At 43.1% G+C, this 20,540-nt stretch overlaps 2 long non-coding RNA genes across 6 annotated transcripts in view; one reads left to right on the top strand and one right to left on the bottom strand.

Annotated features, from left to right (window-relative positions):
- Positions 1-20,540, top strand: part of LOC148387086 (uncharacterized) — a 59,463-nt gene that overhangs the window by 32,138 nt on the left and 6,785 nt on the right. For 3 of the 4 annotated variants that reach the window (XR_015862644.1, XR_015862648.1, XR_015862647.1), the window contains one exon: positions 11,662-11,706. The exons of the other annotated variant lie outside the window; for it this stretch is intronic. This is a non-coding gene — a long non-coding RNA (uncharacterized LOC148387086). The remainder of the gene's footprint in view (positions 1-11,661; positions 11,707-20,540) is intronic. 4 annotated transcript variants of the gene reach the window in all.
- Positions 4,023-4,647, bottom strand: LOC148387087 (uncharacterized). 2 transcript variants are annotated; one of them, XR_015862649.1, is made up of 3 exons: positions 4,561-4,647; positions 4,368-4,485; positions 4,023-4,280 (listed from the first exon to the last, which is right to left on the bottom strand). It is a non-coding gene; the product is annotated as an uncharacterized LOC148387087 (long non-coding RNA). The 2 variants fall into 2 exon arrangements; XR_015862650.1 differs by having other exon boundaries at positions 4,368-4,455; positions 4,561-4,610.

The raw sequence follows: 20,540 nt of genomic DNA, 5'->3' as shown, positions 1-20,540 counted from the left end.
GACAACTATTACATGAATACCATGTTTATAAAACCATCAGTGTCACTCCAATTCATTAAATAGCAACAACAGGCTAAACGATAGGTATGCTAACGTGACAAACTCAAACAAAGAGCTGAGAACGGGCCTGACGTAACATATAGAGTGATTAAGGACAACTATTACATGAATAACATGTTTATAAAACCATCGGTGTCACTCCAATTCATTAAATAGCAACAACAGGCTAAACGATAGGTATGCTAACGTGACAAACTCAAACAAAGAGCTGAGAACGGGCCTGACGTAACATATAGAGTGATTAAGGACAACTATTACATGAATAACATGTTTATAAAACCATCGGTGTCACTCCAACTCATTAAATAGCAACAACAGGCTAAACGATAGGTATGCTAACGTGACAAACACAAACAAAGAGCTGAGAACGGGCCTGACGTAACATATAGAGTGATTAAGGACAACTATTACATGAATAACATGTTTATAAAACCATCGGTGTCACTCCAATTCATTAAATCCATCGATCGTTCTTTGTCAACAATGGGTGCGCACGGCTGAGGGCGCTTGCACTTCAAAATATTCCACAGGCTCATATAACGATAGATAAACTATATTTCAAATAACTATAATACAAGCCAATAATATTATCAAACCATCCGTGCACTTTAATTCCATTAAATCCATCGATCAAATTCCTCGTCCTTTGTCAACATCGCCGCGCGTGCGCCCTGACGTCAGCCTCGTCTTTATTCTACAGATCTACTATATAACTATATTTTAGCGTTAACAAAGTACAAGGATAGACGTGGGTTTGGTAAACGGCCCTTTATTAAACAAAACAAACTTCCAAGCGTGTGGCGGCGTGGACTTCCAGAAAGACCGGGCGTGCGTAATGGCCATGCCCGAGCCCCGCGCACCGTTCGCGGACAGCCACTCGGCCGAGCACCGGCCTCCGACTCAGTAGAGTAGGACCGGGCGTGCGTAAAAGCCATAATAGTTTTTCAAACCTTCTATGTCACTCCAAATCCTTAATTCCTTCAAACTCTTTGTCCTCCGTGTCACTTAGAAATGATCACCGCTAATGATGCCGGTTGGGCACGTTTGTATGTAAACAACCGCCGCGCCGCGCTACTGACGTCACTTGAAATAGTAATCCATTGGTACATCACGGTTCTCCAAACTTTCTTTCCACTGCTCGATTACTGTTTTCAGCTGCATATTTTACAACTTGAAGTTTGTAACCTGCAAAATATGAGTTTCTTTTTGGTGCCATTTTTCTTAAGCCCACCCAGTTGATGAGTCATGGCCAACGGTGAAATTTAGAGCGCCCTCATCCAGTTTTGTCTGAAAATATAATTTTTTTTGGTTGTTTTATCAAAGTCAAAGTCTGCTTTATCGTCGATTTTTTTTCATATACTAAGCCACACAAAGATTGAAATTACGTTCCCACTATCCCTCGGTGAGATAGTACACATATGCATACAAGCAACACAAAAAAAACTAAGAAGGCACAAACAATGAATAAATAAGAGTGTTGAATAAATGATAAATAAACAAATAATAATAAATAATAATAATCAATATAAGAGGAGCAAAAATGGAGCAAGTGTACATACAGCAGACAGTGGACTTGAATATGGTGCTTTAAAGTGTTAATTGCTTTATTTGATGTTTTCTCTATTTTTTATGTTTTGAATATGTTCAAGATAAAGATATAAAAGCATGTGAAGTGATCAACTATACTAAAAATAACATGGGAAGTGGTCAACTATACATTAAGTGATGTCTTAATGATCAAGTAAAAATTTGTGAAAAAAAAAAACATATATAAGTCGCTCCTGAGTATAAGTCGCCCCCCCACCCAAACTATGAAAAAAAAACGCGACTTATAGTCCGGAAATTACGGTACCATAAATGAATGCGATCATCTTCTTGTTAGCACTGCTAAAAGTAAGCTTCAAAAAGACAAATGGATGGATAACGAATGAGCTTCACTATCAAGGGATGATTTTTCAGAAGCTCTGGCGCTGGAGCGAGTTGAAGGGGAGGGGGGGGCGTTGATTCATGGGAGTGATGGAAATCATCCATATTTTCACGGCAACACCCCAGTGTGCTTCCAAAGAAAAAAAAAAATGGCCGTAAGGAAGCAACCAGAGTGTTGCTATCAATGTCACCTGAAAGCTTGGCTGAGCTAATAACCATAAATGCAAAGATTCACTTTCATCTGCAAAAACAGGATTTGTTGATCAGTGAGTCATCATTCCGCAATCCTGCCTCCCCTCCTTGTGCGGGACCACCTTCTCATCTAATTGTTTTGTAACTCGGGGACTGCGCTGGGGATGACTCATAAGTCAGTGTTGGAAAAGGAAAAACATTTTCCCCCATGCCCCAGACACGCACTTTCATCATTAAATGTTATCATGTTTTCACATGATATAAACATTCACATATAGGCCACTTCTTACAGCGTGTGCCGTTCTCATAAACAAAACATGTGCTAATCAGATAAATCTGTGTCTGGCTAGCTTCCTAGCTGTCTCTCTCTCTTTCATATATCTCTCAATCTATATCTACTATATCTCTCTCGTTACCGTTGTATGAATGTACATATAAACATAGATATATAAGAAAATGAAACAACAGCACAGCTTAAATAGTAACTGCTAATGCTAAGAATAAGCCAGACCTTTAACCCAGCAACAAACATATGTTTAATAATTAATAGCGCCATGTAGCACTTTGAGATTGCTCCGAATGCAAAAAGCATTACAAATATAATTCATTATTATTATTAAATTAAAATTAATTAATGATTGAAAATTCATGTATTCATTCACTCATCCAAACTGTTTATTGACTTGAACGGTCTCAAATTTTAAGGGCAAAATATGACCATTTAGGGGCAGTCGAGAGCCAGAAATGTATAGTAAATATTGAATGGTATTCCGAGCCATTGGTAATCCGTATTTGTCAGATGTTTTCTTCATTTGGGATTTTTTAAAGCGCATCTACCCTGCAGTTATTGTCCATCTGAGTTAATGCGCAAGCGTCTTCATACAACTTTAAACTGTTTCCTGGCAGAGATGCATTTGTCAAGTTATAAAGCTGTCGCCAAGGTGAAATTGGCCCCTTAGCTCTTTTGGAAACTTGATGACAAAATGCTCCACGCAAGGGAGTAGTCTGGCTAAGGTTGTATATATTCACCAACCCCCCCAAAAAATAGCCTTGCATAAAAAAAACAAAATAAAATCTCCATTACACATCACTACAAGTGAGAAAGATTTCTTCTGCGAAGCGTCAACATTTGACACTTTTTTTTGGCCGTGGTGCTAAATCCCAAAACCCACAGGACACAGAGGATGTGTCATCTCCAAAAAGGCCACAAAGTCATTTGAGGACATCTCAAATGCCAGAAAACAAATCTCAGCTAAATTCTTATTATGTGCAGGTCTTGGAAGCTAATTAACAGCACTAAGCCTTTTAATGAAGAATAACACACTTTTCTCTTACGATGACCTTTAGATTTAATGATAGCCGATACCAACGTGCAATACTTTTCCAGACGACATATCTTGACCCGACCTGCAATGTTTTTCTGCGAACTTTTGAATGTCACCGCACTCCCAATGAGTTGTGTTTATATACCAGAAGGAAAATAGGGCATGCTAGGATTACAGTTTCCATCCATTTTTTACACCACTTGTCCTCATTAGGGCAAAATAGCGTTGCGCTCACCTGAAAGCAAGTTTGTTCACTGCCGATTTAATAAATAACAAAAGCATTCTTAGGCTGCACTATTATATGATATTGTATTATCCGCCCCCTCACGATTTGGCTAACATTAGCATGCGAGTGACGACATGGCACTCCATCTTCGACAAGCATTCGATTAATTTGATGAAGGTTTTTGCAAGTTTACAATTACAAACGCTCTCGCTAGACATTTATGAAATAACTCGTTCGTTACTGCCAGTGATGCATGAAATAACTTTTACAGCGTTATACCATTCAGGCTTTTATTAGCGACACTCACAACGTCACCTTTGTGGGGAAGCACTTATCTCTTTCTGGACATCTCATTATGCAAAGGCGTCTCTTTAGCTCCAGAGTGCTTCTTTCATCAGCGTGTGGGCCGGTGGCGGCTGCTTGTTAGCTGAGCCACTCGTTAGTCTTTGGCGTTAACTCATCCCACGTCGAGTTTGCGGCGAGCCTCTGGGAAAAGGAAAATGAATGCTAACATCTCAGCCGCTATTTGGGTCATAAGGATGAGTTGGTATCTGATGTTGACACAAAAAAAAAAGATAGGAATCTCTTAAATACATGAAAACCAATATAGTCATCAAATTGGATTAAATCCGGCCTGCCTTCCTTCAAGTGTGGATGTTCAGGTGACATGGCTCCTCCCTCCCTCCCGCCGCTCGGGTGACAAATGCCAAGGCGCTCACCTGCGTCCTCAAGAGCAGATTCATCTTGCTTACAAGACTGCAGCGCATGACAGGTCAGATTGAGAAAAATGTCTGTTAGCGAGATGGGCGTGATTGCGCCCCCCCGTCTTACCTTCTAATCCACCACCGTGCAGCACCACCATGCTCAATCGCCTGTGGGCTTGTTCTGCTCATCCACAAGTGTGTAGGATGATGATTTATAGCAAACCCCCCCTACTGGCTCGGTGAGATATGTGGGTATTTGTGAGCCTAATTGCACAAGGGGCAATTTGTGTGCAAGGTGAAGCTCAATCATGTGTGCGTGCAGGCTCGGCGCCTCGTCAAATTAATCGGAATGAAACGAGTCTCGCGTTTGTATTACGGGTTACCGTCAAGGCGAATGTAATGAATGGTTGAAACACGGAGGCCTTTTCCGATTGTCTGTCAATCTGTTTTCAAGATACGCCGTCATCCATCACAGCCGTTTGAACCGAGATGGAGCTTCGGGGTCTTTGATCCGCTTGTCTTGGAATAAAAGCGCACATGCAAGACAGCTGCAGAACTCGGTGCTCGTGAGCTCCGTCAGACAAATCTCTTCCATCCTTGGTCTCCGTTTAAAGATGTTCATAGCTTCTTACATGAAACAAGGCTACTGGTAGCAAGCAGCTTAAAATGTCTTTGATATGGACATAAGATGTTAAAATTTTAAATGATTGTTCCAGAGTGGTGGAGCTAGAGTGGAAGCCACAGGGGCACTGCTCCCACCCTGGAAATACGCCAGACCAAATAATTGACTTTTTTTTTTCCCACCCATCCTCAGAAGGCAGAACATATAGTACATCTTAATGAGCATTTTGCCATTTTCTTTTTTCGGACCCTCCGAGGTATTTCGTTTTATTGCCCTATTACTTGGTCATCAATTCGCAAACGTATCCGTGGATGTATTTTGAAACTGAGAAGCGTGAAGTGAAGTGTGATTCCTCCAGTCATTTATGCTGGTTGCTATTCCGCCATTGTGGCTCATCTGCATCCAGTTGGTATTTAACAGCTTGACAACAATTTGGGATTTCTGTACATTGACAACGTTCAGCCTCTCAATTTCCTTTAGATGGATGTCTGCTCAAATTCCCATTAGCCCCATGCTAATTCATATGTTGACCGAAAATGCTAAGGCCTGCAGAGACATAGTACTAATATGCTAAATAGCGTAGCCTTTCCTCTCATGGCTAGTTAGGTGGCAATATATTATTGAATGTATTTGTTTTTATTCACTTATTGGTGTGTATGATGCATAATAATATATTTCAATGTTGGTCACAAATTATGGACTTTGCGAAAAACTGCTTTACCTGTTTACTGAGATGAACTCCAACATAGTTTACTGCCTTCAAACACACAAGGAGTTTTTGAAATCCAACTTTTAAAGGCCCATTTTTTCCCTTCCCTTTCTGAGTTTATATTTGTCCTACATATAAGTCCTCAGAAAAGCAAAGTCAATAGTAAGCAAAGTAAGAAAATGAAAACCCAGTCTGGCTTATAAATAAAGCATGACGAGGTCTTTTGTGTTCACTTTGTAGCCGCCTCCCGTTCTTTTGTTGCGGGGAGCTCTCGGCGTGTAGGAGGACGACGCTCGCCTGTAAAACAAAAAGTCTTTGGGATGGACTGAATCGGCATGAAGCGCACTGCCTGTGACCTTTTTGTGTTGACCGCGTCGATACGGTCTAGCTGCTGTTTCCCAGGCTCGTCCCGTGTGACACATGCTGACAAGCGGCGCGTGGGGCGGCATTAAGTAGCAGCCATTGATTTGATATGTTGTGAGAAGGGTAGATAGGAGAGAAGGTGCTTTGGGGATAGATGGAGGGAGGGAGGTCGGGGTTCCACCTATTTTATTTATCACCCTGTTTAGCAATGTTGCTAACGGCATTTTCCTTATGTACGCGAGCTTTGAAAACTCTCGAGGTGTTGGATGTCAAATATTAAGGGCTCAAATGATTCATTATATCCATTATATGGTTTCAAACAAACGAATCATGTTTATACTCTATTGTGAAACTCATTAGCAAATTGTGTTTTTTTTTTTGCCAGAGGCAACGGTGCCACTTTGGAGACGTGAATGCACTATTTCAGTGTTTGTACTTTTTGTTACACTTGAGGGAGTATTGTGAGAATATATCCCAGTGGGTCGTCACATGATTTCATCGAGGCACCCTAAAGTGTCCATACATAGGCTCCGCCCACCCAGAGCATAAACTGACATTCCTACCCTGTGCAAACGTGATGACAGGATATGTTTGGCGGCAACAAAAAAGAAAAGCAATTTGCCAGCCAACAAGTGTGGGCTGACACCTCACCTCAAAGTGTCTCATCTGTGCGAGTAAGGCGGGTAATCAACGAAGGTTTTCCCGTGGGTGACCCGCTTCCTCGTTTCCAACCGTCACACGGCACGCGCCTGAGCCAGCCGAACAGACTCTCGGGAGACCGGCAGGAAAACGCATGACAGCTTTTCAACACGGCCATTGTGACTCATTACCGCTAAGTACCCTTCACCTGTGATCCGGGCGCCCGCCGTCCGTTTTGAACCGCGAGGTTCTTTCGGCACCATTCAGCGAGGAGGCGGCCGCCTAATTTGCCATCAGGTGGTGTGAAGCAAGCGCGAGATTGACGTCTTAGTGGTCAATGTGTTAAAGCGCCGTTTCGGGGGGCCAGTAAATCCCCTTTCCCTAATATGACAGGGAGGATACTTAGAGCGGGAAATCAACTTTTGGAACACATGATGCTGTTCAATACAGCGAGGGAGCACCGATATTTCTTGCCCTGACAGACATATTCTCTATCCCCTGCAACGAGCGTCTGAAGAAGCTGCCATGTCTATATCTGGCTTGTTGACACAAGGATAACTTGTTTATAGCGGAGAGCAATATTGAAGCAAAACACCGGCAGCAGGACGGGAGGAGGGGAATGATAGTGAAGTGTGGTGACAACCATCAGATAAATACAAGAGACCTTTTTGTGACGATGCGGCGAGACAGCGCCACCGATCCGTCTTCATTTTATAGGTTGTCTCGAGCGGTAATTGCGTCTCGGAGGAAAGGCCTCAGCTCGGGCTGGAGAAGAGTTCCCAAAGCTGTTGGAGGCGGGCAGGCAAGGCAAAAAAGACCAGAGGGCTTTTCTAGCAACAAGTAATCAGGCTGCACTCCTCACAAAACAACACAAAGTCGGACTGTATTTTTAGGTGCCTCTCCTGCACTGTCTAGAAAAGGAAAGGGAGGAGTTGCTAAATTTGACCTGGAAGCAACTTGACCTGTATTCACACCCACAACGTCGCAAACGACCGTTTCTGCCTGTGCACTATGAAAATACTTAAAAAGCACATAGTTAGACCATGTTTTGCACTAGACTTAAGCTTGACACAAAAATAGGGTCGGTAGTTAAATTGGGTTTCAAAACTTCAGTATTTATTTATTTATTTATTTATTTATTTATTTATTTATTATTGTGGCTAAAACCAGATCGGATGCTGCTGCTGTCATTTTTTTTAAATCAAATCATTTTGAAATCTTATTTGACATACTTGGCAAACTTTTTGATCATTCAAATTCATCAAGGTTATAAACTACTCTTGTCTCTGTGGTATGTCAATTCCGCAAGACATTTATTATTGCTTTACAGCAATATCACTCTGCCAATATTCTGTTAATTGGGTCTCCTCAACACGAGTCACCTTAACTATTCAGGTGTGTGTGGTGGCACTTTGCTCATCACCCCCCCGTCTGGCAGGAGCAGATGGCGGGAAATCTCCGTAGTAGTGTCCCCTAGCTTTTTACTCATATACAAAAATATACATCATGAAATAAAAGGTTTTATATATATGCGTAAAGAAAAATGCTAATGTTTGCTACAGCAAGGCCTTTTATTCCATTTGTATTTATTTTGACCTTTTTGCCGGGGATCATGTGTTGCTGGGGCCTTATGTATTTTTCATCAGCACCAGCGTCTCCTTGATTCATCGCACCGTAACCCCCTCCGGCATCAAACGCTTGACATTATCATAGTTCTGAGGGTGCTGGGGGGCATTACAAATTCATGCGGCCTATTGACTTTGCCCACTCCTCCCTTCAAAAAAAAGAAAAAAGTATCATCTGCAGATGGAAAAGTCACAGAGTTCACCTGTGATGGAACGCTAATGAGATGGCTACAAGTTTGGAATCTTTGTAGGTGACAATAATGCTGATGTTTCGCCCCCTGTACGTAATCATTACCTGCAGGAAAGAAAAGGCTGGACCTCCAAGTCCAATTAGTGCATGTCACTTTTTCCATTTGAAGCCCCGTTTTCAACTCTTACTAATTGCTTTATTGAAGTGTCAGGCGAAGGTAACGTTATGCTTTTTTTTTTTTTTTTTTTTTTTTTTTTTATATATAACTTTGACTTGCATGCACTTTGTAGCAGCAGTGAACTCAATTTACTTCATGTTAAGTTGCAGTTTGGCAAATCGAGGACTTTTTCTCATACAAGAGCCTTGTCGCTACTCCCAGTTTAAGTTTACGGTCAGACTAAACTGAAAAAACAAAGACAGACAATTGCACGTTACATATATATGTCCATTTAGCTTTGTGCTAACACACAATGCAAAACGCCATTGACATGCTTGCGGTTTTTGACGCAGAGGACATTTGAATACAAACAGTGGCGCAACACATGGAGACAGATAATATAACAATGGTGACAGTATTTATTTATTTATTTATTTATTTATTTATTTATTTATTAAATTCTACTTTTATATTCTTCCCCCAGCAGTGCGAGTAAACGCACTTGGTCACGAAACAAATTAAATGCTACGGCAGACCCTTGAGTCAGCGAATTACAAAGTAATCAATACATTGTTTTCCGTTATTTAGGCAGTATGAAGGCTGCTTGATTACGTGAGTGCTTTGGAAATGAATTGTAGCATTCTGTTTGGAAGTCCATATTAGGAGTTGGGTAAATCACTTCAGAGGAGCAACAAGAACTCATAAGCACCCGACTGTGACTTTGCATTTTCACGCCGCATAATCTTTTGGCACACTTCCTTAAAGTCGCCACGACTTATTGACCTTCCCAAATTTACATTTGATTTCCCATTTAGATCGGATCTCAAGACAGAAATCCCCCCGCATTTACATTTCAGACACACAAACATTGATTGTTTTCTGATTTAAGTAGGAGCATTTTAATTTATGACCCCCCCTCGCCATCATCCTCTCAATCCCCCATTACAAGGCCTGGCTTGTTACCCTTTGCCATCCGTATTGATGTATTGATTTTGGATCAAAGGACCCGACCCCTTTAATCAATATTGCTACTTGCTAGCCATACCCGGTTTAGTTTGAAAGGTTAGCTCCCGCTCGTGGTGTCGTTTTGGGAGGGGATCGGTTTAGCTGTTTTAATATTTCACCAGCAACATATTGCCAGGAAATGAGTCTTTTTTTTTTTTAATATATTCCTAATGGCCCACTTAAAGGTTATGTCTATCAGATGGCTCTAGCATGGGGACACTCTGGCATTTTAATCAGCGCACAAGCTTGCTGTCTAATGAATGCCAGCGTGACGTAGCTGAATGAAGAAGCACGTTGATGTTTCCATTCAAAAAGTCTTTTTGTCACAAGTAGCCATTTAAGCACCTAACGGGCGGCTGCCTGATTTTGTTCGTGCGTGTCCACCTGCAAGCGTTCATAGCGGGGGATGCAGGCGTGCCGAGATGGCGAGGGAAGAAGGCAACCCAGGTTGGAGCCATCGTGCCTGCTCCAGCACCTCCGGCTCGGAGGAGCGTGAGAGAGGCCGGCGAGAGGCCCGTGGGGGCCCACAGATGGAGCCTGTGGACCGGCAAGGAGGAAGCAGGAAAAGCCCGGTCAAGCATTTCAGATGACTCACACGCCCTCGGCATCTCGTACGCCGACTACTCGTCCTCCGCTGACGCTCGGCCTTGACACGCAGCTCGCGGGCTTATTGACACGCGTGACATCAAGACACGGAAATCGTTAACTACTCTCACCGTCTTCTTGGAGTCCCTCCCGAGATTCTGCCGTGGCACGTTCCGATTATAACGGCTAATTGTGGGATAAATTCATCTTTGTGATTGATTGTCTTGCATCACTGCGTTTCCTGATGAAATTTGTTGCGAGGTGTCACATTTAAAAAAAAAAAAAAAGAACTGTCAGTTTGGTGTCAAAATTTTATTCTAGTCTGGCGTGTTTGCGTCTCCCTAGGTGCTTACCCACTTATCTGATAATTTGCTCATAGAAAGTAAAAACTAATTCTGTAAGTTACTGATGCATATTTTCCCGACCATGATGCTAAAATCAATATTCATATCTCCTGCTTGTTTCCAAAACACCGCAGTGTTCTTTTCTCACTCCCTTGGTCGTTATAAATCCCTGCTTTGTGCAATAACTCACACCCACCTACACTGTGTATTTATATTCTTCTCACTCTGTCACATAGCGCACCAACAATACAGACTTGATTCTCCGAAAAACACACACGAGCAGGAATCATTCTGAAATTAATCTCATTCCAACAATGAAGTGCTCGCGCATGGAAGTCGGATTCCATTTACTCACTTGTTTTTTTTTTTTGTGAAGGCGCCCGTGTCTGATATATGTTTAAAAATGTAATTAGCATCATAAACAACTCTTCTGATGCAGGCTACATTTGTTCTTTGCACTAAGTTCTTGCCCACAAGTGCATTAATATTTCACGATGTAGTCTTTTAAATACTCACAATCCTCACTTAAGTGGAAACAAATACATCTTAAATCCTTGCATGTTATGAAATATGAAAATTAAATTAAAAAAAAATGTTGGAGCCTAGTGGGTGAGTAAAAGCCAACTTGTGACACAAAGACCTCCATCTTGATTTGTTCCATTTTATGTGGCCATTGTGTGCGAAGAAAGTGAGGAGACATCACATTTTTTATAGACACCTCATGCATATTTTAGCACCTGGCATAAATAGGGGCGCAACTTAAATAATTGACAAAGCATTTGCTGAAAATGTATAAATAGACGTGCGTGTTCAGCGCGCCGGCCAGATGCCTTGCGCCCAAATCCATTTAGAGAGCTTTTTCTTTAGCTGGGCCCACTTAGAAATATGACGTAACACATATTTATTATTACGGGTTAAAAGCATTTGTGCTTTAAATATATATATATTTTTGCTAACACTTGCTTTTTTTAAATTAATTTCCAATCAAGGAAACCCAACCAAAGATGAGCTCCTGATGAAGTGTCCCAACACAGGTATATTTCTTCTTTCTTGGGAAAACAAAATTGTTGCAAGCTGCGATATACTGCAGTTACTCTCAAATTGTACTAAGAGCTCCCTCTAGTGATACATAAAGGAATTGTCTACTTACATTCGTTGTATTTAACTTAAATTCAATCATTTTGCATTTCATCTAATAACGTGTTTAGATTTTTTCATTTAAATAATTCAACCATTTAAGTATAGTTTCCGTAACAATGCTTGTAACTCAAAAGAGGATGAACTCAAAACACTTATACTCAACATCGAATCATCTTGTCCCATGTAAATGAATGGAAATGCAAATAATCCATCCCAGCCTTCCCCAAAAATGTTTGAATGCTTTAATCCAAAATGGCCGCCAGTGGCGCTACATTGGTAGCGCTGCTGTTTTGTCAAAACTGGATATGCATTCTTTGTGAATTTTAGAATCATACTCGTGCGTGTAAAGTGAGTGTTGTGCCATTGGTCAGGTGACTGCAGGTGGGAGGGATTCCTTGGACAGGGAAAGCAAAAAGGCTTTAGGTGAGCACAGCTCATGTGCACGTAAAGCAATGCACGTCAGCACTGGCGCTTTTTCATTCTGGTAACAGCTGGAGCTATCGTGCTTTTCTTCATCTTCCTTTTCCTCTTTGAGAGTGCTCACGTCACACGTACGCAAGAGCAAATCCAAGCAGAGGACGTTTGGATGCTGCTGGTGTGAAACAAGGAGAGAGACACCAATTTGACTTTATTCCTCTGATCTTTTTGAATCTTTCTCATAAATACTACACTTTTTACTATTTTATTGATATTGAAATATATTGGGTGGAAATTTTGAGTCATTGCTTTTTCCTGCATCATCCTAATATCCCAGTGGCAGTTTAGTAACGTGAAAGGGACAAAATATTACAAAAATGATGTGTTGCCTCTCCCAATAAAAGAAGAAGAACTAATATTGTATTTATCTGCTGCAGCCTGCAGCGGGTGTGCGCGGTGACGCGGTCCTCCCCAGTCTGTGCCAGCTGTTCATGTCAAGTTGCTCTGTCAGACAGGCAACCCCGCACTGCTGCATTATTCATGCCTTGCCATGGAGATTGAGTGTTGGGGAGGGGAGGCGAGGAGGAGAGGAAGTCCCAAGCAGCACTTTGACATGCAAAGATGCCAGGCTGCAGTGATGCGGGGTTAAGACTTGCAGCGCCGCCTCCATCTGCTCTCTCGTCTGAGAATTACACGCGATTTTTTTATGTTTGCGTACAGTATGGAATTTGGTCGTTTGACCAAATGACTCTAAAGCTACAGAAGCTCATCCATCAGCGTCAGTACTGTAAATACGCTTCACACAAAGTCATATGGGCCTCAAGACGCCCGAAAGGCTTTGTCCGACTAATTGACCTGCTCCGGTGGCAATACGTCCACATGCAGTGGTAGTTAATGACATCGTCTCAAGACAGCCCTCACGCAAAAATGTCACTCTGATGACTCTTTTGCGATGGACTGAGAACAATGGAAATCTAATACTACAGATGTGCCCAGTGGTGGAGATAGAAAGAGAGGGGGGTGGTCTGTGGGGGCACTGCCTCCCCCCTCTCTGAAGTATGCTTGGATCACCCAGGTGTCATTTTGAGTATTTTCTATCTTTTCTCAAAATATTTTTCCACATCTGCCATTTTCTGAAGAATTTTTGGGGGTTGTAAGAATTGAGATAATTTTTGGCCCCTCAAGGAAAAAAAAAATCCGAGCTCTACCTTTCCTAATCCCCAAATTTGTCCCTGCTCGATTTTTGTCATTGGAATGCACAAAAAAAAAAGGTAACGAGGCCAAAGCGAGTAATCCATATGTAGCCTGGCTGGATGGTAGCAAACGGGCATGTGAAGGAATGAGAGCTGCTGTTTGCAAGGTGACGCCGCCGCCGCTCAGGTTTGTCAGGGTGTTGACTCAGTATGATTGAGTCGGAGATGTGAGCGCGCTCCGCCGCCGCTTCTCCATTTGTCACCATCCCGAGCTACGAGATTGGCCGGCGGTTCGTCCGCGCTGCGCCGTAAGCCGCCTCTTAGCATGCGCCGACATGCCTGGCGGCTGCCGAGACCTGGCCGTCTGCTGAGAACTAATCCATTGAGCCTTTCAGCGTGCGCCAGTGGCGCGCAAGCAGTTAGAGCCCGTCGAGAGCGGGCCCTCCAAGCTCGGCAATCAATTGTTGGAAAGTGATACGCCGTGCAAATGGTCAAACGGCGGCCCCGCGTTTCAGCCACTGTTGTGTCCAACAGGCGCGCCTCCTTTTGATTGGAGCCTTCAAATACCTTGGCGGGAATTATTCCATTTTTCTCTTCCCAATAGTTACGTTTCATTCTTTTTGTCAACGATTTTAGTTTCCATCAGCCCCCGGTTTCGACCGACTTTAGATTGTAACAGCGCCTTTGGCATTCATCGAGCCAATTGCCGCCATCTTACCGACAATCTTGCCGTGATCAAGGAAAGCCAAACATGATATATACGTAAATGTGGACAAGCGCATGCAGACTGTCGAGGAATGAGAAGGGGGGGGGGGATATAAAGTGATATAAAATGATTTATGAAAGAGGCTCAGCAGAGAGCGGGGCAATGAAAATGCCATCCTCCTGAAAATCTAATAAGCTTCCTGTGTGTGTGCGTAAGAGAGAGAGAGAGAGAGAGAGAGAGAGAGAAAGAGAGAGAGAGAGAGAGAGGCGTTGACATGTACAGCAAGCCTTTTCATGGAGCATTCATGTATTAAACAGACCCCCCCCCTCCGAACCCTCCTCCTCCTCCTCAAATATTCATGGCCAGAGATTTACTCATTAATCTTTCATTGTCTCCTATCTGGCTCTTTTGCATACATCAGGCGTTACTGGTAACACTCAGCTCCATTTCTTTGCTCGTTTGCGACGGCCGACTTGTTGACTTAGCCGCGGGCGCCATTTTGGTGACCGCAAGCTCCGTTAAAGTGCTTCCAAAGAGCTTTTTCAGTGCACTCTGTGCGGGATGGCATTAGCCAATGTTGATAGTGGCAAGCGAAGAAAGGCAAATGCATCAGGGTGACTTTGGAAACAAAATTTCCTTTGTTCTCTCTTTTCGAGAGGCTAATGTAGCAGTCGATTCTGTTCTTGTCAAACGAATCAAACAGCAAAAGTCACAGAGGGTCCAACTCGCCAGCTGAGAGTTCTTTCTAGCTAATGGGAATACGAAAATGCAGGAAGCGAATGCAAATAAGAGGAAGCATTCAAATGCATTCATGCCGGCTCTCGCTTTTGTTTTGTTTAATAGTTTTCGTGCTGAAGCGTTTGATCAGGCCCGAGAGGAAGGCCCACATTTGCATGGCTGTCGTACATTCCCATTACACTTCGACGCGGCGCTCATGATACAACCGCAGTGCCGCATACAAAAACGACAATCAGCGCAAAGTTTTCTCCCAAATGAGCCTTGAGTGTGTTATTAGCTGAGCTTACTTGCTGACTCGGTCAAACATGCTGATTCCCTCTTAACGGACATGTTTGATGATGACTTTCCAACTTGAAACATTTGAAATTGTACCTACTAAGTCAAAACTATTATTTCATAGAATGTTCAATTCAAATATATCGGCAATTACCATTTACAGCTGCATTCCGATTTATCGTGCTACTGCTCCCGTTGTGCTCACCTTCGCCACCAGGGGGTGGTATTGTAGTTCAAGTTGTATGACGTTCCTCGATTTCTTTTCATTGGTAAAATGTGTTTTCTTACCAATATTAATCACAGTTTTTTGCCCAAAAAAATCAACATTGGGAAGTCAGCTTAGTTTCTGCGCGTTGTCTGCCCCCGGAATAAGCGTAAAACCTGGGCGGTGACGCTTCCCCGGAAAGCTTCAGCGGGATCAACATGCCGACATCACGGACCTTTTCCCCACCTTTGGATTTCGTGTGAAAATGCCAAAGGTGCGCTGGGTGTATCCTCCACTTTGCTTTCCCATCAGGTCCACACGAGCCCAACTCACAACCTGATATTTGTCTCCCAACTGATACTGTTGCGAGTAACGATCAAATATCTTTAGCTTCTCAACGTTGCGATGCACCGCTGCTATGTTCCTAAGCTCCTCGAGTGTGAAAAGTACAAAGTTGTAGAGGTCGGCGATTTTTCTTTTGCCTTTGCATAGCCGCCTCCGCCGTGATTAAGGCTGTGCTGTGATCCCAACGATTAGCTGGCAACACTATAGGAAGCCCAACGCTGGGAGATAATGTGTAGGAAGTCGCTCGGGTGGGCAGGGGCTCATACATCGACCCGTTCCCTTTGGATCCTCGTTAATAATATTCAGCGGCGTAACGCCCACATGTTTGGACAATGTGCAGACAGGAAGTGTATGAACAAGCGCCCAGGCGAGGCATCAAAAACACACTGTGGATTATAATTATAAACATCACACAGCAAGCATCCGATTAGCAAAGACCAGATCAAATGAAGCAAATCCTGCTCTTAAGATGTTAAAATGAAGTCAACGTTTGCCCTTTTTTAATGAGTCTTCTTAAAGATGGTCATGGTAGAGCCGACAGACCTCGTTGTCATTCCCCTGGTTGGCTCTGACTCACTGATAACAAAGCAATGAATCATAATTTTTTTTCTTATTGTCTTTGCGTAGCCTTTTGGCGCTTTGCTAACACCTGATGAACAATCGAGGCCATTGGTCAGCAGCTCCGGTTCTTGGGTTCAGGAGTGGGGTTTAAAACTAGTGGTCGAGAGTCAACGTTAGAGGTTCTAGTCGGGTAAGTGTTTAGAATTCGGATACCCGTGATGCATTCAGGGTGATCGTCACCCGTGACCCCGCAGGATAAACACTTGAAGAAAATGGATAGTTTGTCCGTTGTTCTTCCAGCTCACTGACTCATGTGACAGTGAATCAGCGCCGAATCATGCTGTTCCCACCGCTCATCCGGCTTCAAAGGGGTATACGCGCCGCCCATCTGTTGTTATTTGAACACCCACTGGCATCGTCGTGCATCCATTACGGTGATTCGCAATTTAGTGCTGCCAAAGCTCTAATACCCCCGCTTAAATGTTTGCTTTTGCCATTCCCGGGAACAGGTCGGCGTCCCTCTGGGGGGAACTGATCTAATTGGTGTGAAACACAAGTCGAGGTAATGGAACATGTGACTTTGACCTAGCTTGACGAGTGTTCCCGGTGGAGAAACCGCACCGAAGCACAATTGACACGCACCCTAATGAGCCCCTCCTCCTACAACAACCGCCTCTAACAAACAAAGAAGGGCCTGGAAAGAGAGTCTCAAAGTTGGACCCTGAAATCGAGGATAGATTGTAAGGCCACTTTGAGCCCAAGACTTGAAATGAAAACACTTGACTAATAGAGTCGTCAGCACGGAACAGATGCGCACATGAAGCGTCTTCATTATTGTGCATAACGAGGCGACAGACAAAGACTTACCTGCTCATGAAAAGCAAGTGATGTCAAAATAAAATTACAAGCCAATCATACAGATCATTTCAGATCTTCCGGGAAAAGAAATTTAGTGATCAAAGTCAAATTTACAAACCTTAGACGATGTTGCTTGATTGAAGATTTTGAGGTTGTGTGAACAAACAACGGCATCAATGGCTTTGTAAAAGTGGACTTTTAAATCTATTCTTCTGGAGTTGGGAATAGTTTATGTTGTTGTCACAATCTGTTGCCATTAACATCAACAGAACATTATTCGGAAATAATTTTCAATTGCTAATTTAGGATGCTGGAAAACCTCGAATTTATGACACTAACATTGACCAGTGTTAGCGTTTATTGGCTAGCAGCTAAGCTAATAGGCTGTGGACTACTTTTCAAAGGCAGTTTAATAAGTGAAAATGACTCCACACTCTTGCTAAAAACCAGACACGGAATAGCAATAAAAGTCGGAATCAAATAATAGTTGGAGGAATGTAATTTGCATCCATTCCAAGTTGATAATATCCTAGTAAGGCAAATAAAGCACCGCATTACTTCGAAGTTACCAAAGCATGATGAGTGTATGTGCCATCAAGTGAACATTTGCTGTTTTATATTTAGCATTTGTCCCTCTGTTGACTTTGTGCTGGTGCGCCTCCAAGCGCAATGGCCAATCTGCTGTGCATCAATATTGTGGCATCTTCTTTCCTCTTTGCTTGTTTAAAATCTTGCTGACAGAAAACAATCTAAAAAGGGACAATCACACCGGCCGGGTGATTTTATTTTCGTCCTTCCATCCTGTTTGAGGGAATTATACAAAAGACCATTCGTGAATGGAATGTGAATTTCTATTATTTTACTCTGGCATGAGATTGGCTCCTGAGACGTTATTTCCGACAAAGCGAGAAAGTCAATAATAGGTGCTGCAGCTCCTTCCAAAAAACACAGGAAAGAAAAAACAAGTGTAACTGTCATGCGAACAAGCGGAGGTCTAACTTCATCTAGTTGTTATATTTTTTTTCCCAAATCAAAATCACTGCATGCTCTTAAATATAGATTTGCGTGTACCGATACCAAGTATCAGATACTTTTAGGTTTCAGTACCAATATCGGCCTTTTCTCTTGTGGCCATTTTACAACTTGTGTTTACTATATGTCCTTGCCAATTTTAAATACTGATGCAGACACCCGCAATGCTGTATTCATAAATTAGACACCTTTTAGTCAGCAGTTTGACTATTTGTGACAAGAAAGTGAGCACACAAGAAACTTATTGTGACCACCCAGTGACATCCCTTGTGTGTGAATCTGTTTTTCCATCCCAGTCTTGTCTTTGTTTGATCTCCCTTTTCCCCCAAAGTTGCGTTAGCGCTCTTAGATGATGTCCTCCATTGACAAAGAGCATCTGTTTGTTCATATCACACGTTTGAACCCAAAGTTGTGCGTGCGTGCGTTGTTTTGACACTCTTGTCACTCACGCTTTACTGGGCCGTGGCTTTTTTTTTTTTCAAGTGGAGTTGCGGCTGTGCGGGAATAGAATGCGTCATCAGGTTTGACAATATCACGCCGTCCCCGAAGACGGCAAGCATCCGACGTGCGCTATCGTTGTCGTCTGATGACTTTTAATTAGGACTGAAAGAAGGTTTAATCATTACAACGGGTTGAGTCATATTTGTTTTTGAAATATACTTTCCAAACTATATAAGGTGAATGTTGTCTCCCCCCCCCCGCCATCAAAATGTCCTCATTTCCAGCTTGGTTTTAGACTAATGATGTCATGAAGGAGCCAGCAGCCAACAGATGCGATTCACAGCAGTTTAACCTCTCTGTCCTGTCGCAAATAAATCGCCGTATCTGATCAATGCTACACTTTCATCCATCAGCGTGAACACTCCCATGCACGGTCATTAGAGCCATTTCCTGTGTGGCTATTAGCACCAGCTGACCAAAGACTGGAAATGCTTTAATAAAATCACTTTGCTGCCTGCCTGCCTTGCCTGCTCACTTGTTTTTGCCGTCTCCGCATGTGGCCCGGCGATACCGAGGTACACATGTAACGCCTTCCTTCTGTGTGATTCATCTGTATGACTAACTTCTGGAACACATCAAGAGAACTGGGCTATGAGGGGCATGGTCTGATGCTTAATTTTAGATGAAAAGGGGAGCGAGCCATGAGGTGGGGGCGGGGAAACCCCCGAACGCACTTCACCAATGACGACTATCGGCAGCTCTGTTTTTTCTCCATCTTTGGCTGCCTCCTGTGAGGATGTGTTTGCCGATCCACTAGGGAGAGGCTATACCCGGCTCTGATCTTTCCCCGCCGACTGATGGTACGGCAGCGTCGCGGGAGGCTTGGCTGTTCCCGCTGCAACGTTAGCGACAAATGTACTCTTTGATAAGGACCGCGGCACTAAAGCGGCAACATCTGGAAGCAGATGCCTGCAACAGGGAAAAGACTCTCTCGGTGGGAGTAGAGTACTTTAATGGGTGCTCCCCCAAAAAGCAGTTTAGGGTTCAGTGGAAGACTGGTTTGAGTTCTGATGCTAACTCCGAAACAATATTCTACTTGTGAAGACTGAACGAAAGAGGTAGAGTTAGCAAAAGTGTTGTCGTAGTTACTTGAGTTTGAAAGTTACTCAAGTTACTTAACTAATGACTTGATTTCAAAATGACATCAGGTTACTTGATTTATTTCGAACATAAACAAAACCCAAATTTTGCTACACTCACAAGTTGAATCGACTTAGCGGTTAGCAACAATAGCAGTCCACCGAGTGCTTGCCTTCAGTGGCACATTGCCACCAATGACACATCGCCCTTGATTCCCTTTTCTTTTAAAATCCGTGAGGATCATTTTCATACTCAAAGCCCGCTCAGCGTAGCGCTCCGACTTTGGCCGCAATTCCCCGGGAAAATCCTCATATTGATCAACCCGGATTAAATGGAGAAATCGAAACGTCCCGATAAGAATAGATAACATGCTTTTAGTAAACCTCCAATTCCCAAATCAATCCAAATTAAAGTATTTGATTACCAGTTTCCTAGCAACTCAAAGACCACGGCCATCTGTTGCTTGTGCAGGCAGACGAAGCGGCACTGGCGTAGTCAGCGGGGAGGAATTCCACCACATTTTCAATCTTTCAAGCTCTGCTTTTTACTTACACCAAGCGAAAGATTGATGGAATTTGTGTCTACAAAGCAAGCCCACTAAAAATGTTTCCCAGAGTGCATTCTCCTCAATAATTCACCGTTGGACCCAAGGAAAAAAAAAATTGAATATTCATACAGACAAATGTCCCACTCTATTCCAGCCGGGCCCTGGGAGGGAAGCCGGGAAGATACTCGTCGGCCACGGATACACTCGGTATCCGAGCGCGGCGACGACACCTGTGGGAAGGCCGGCGAGCGGCTCGTTTATCAATACTG

This window comes from Syngnathus floridae, chromosome 14 (assembly GCF_059516105.1).
Source record: "Syngnathus floridae isolate MCC-2025c chromosome 14, RoL_Sflo_1.0, whole genome shotgun sequence".
NCBI classification, from domain to species: domain Eukaryota; kingdom Metazoa; phylum Chordata; class Actinopteri; order Syngnathiformes; family Syngnathidae; genus Syngnathus; species Syngnathus floridae.
This window is presented reverse-complemented; position numbering and strand designations above follow the sequence as displayed.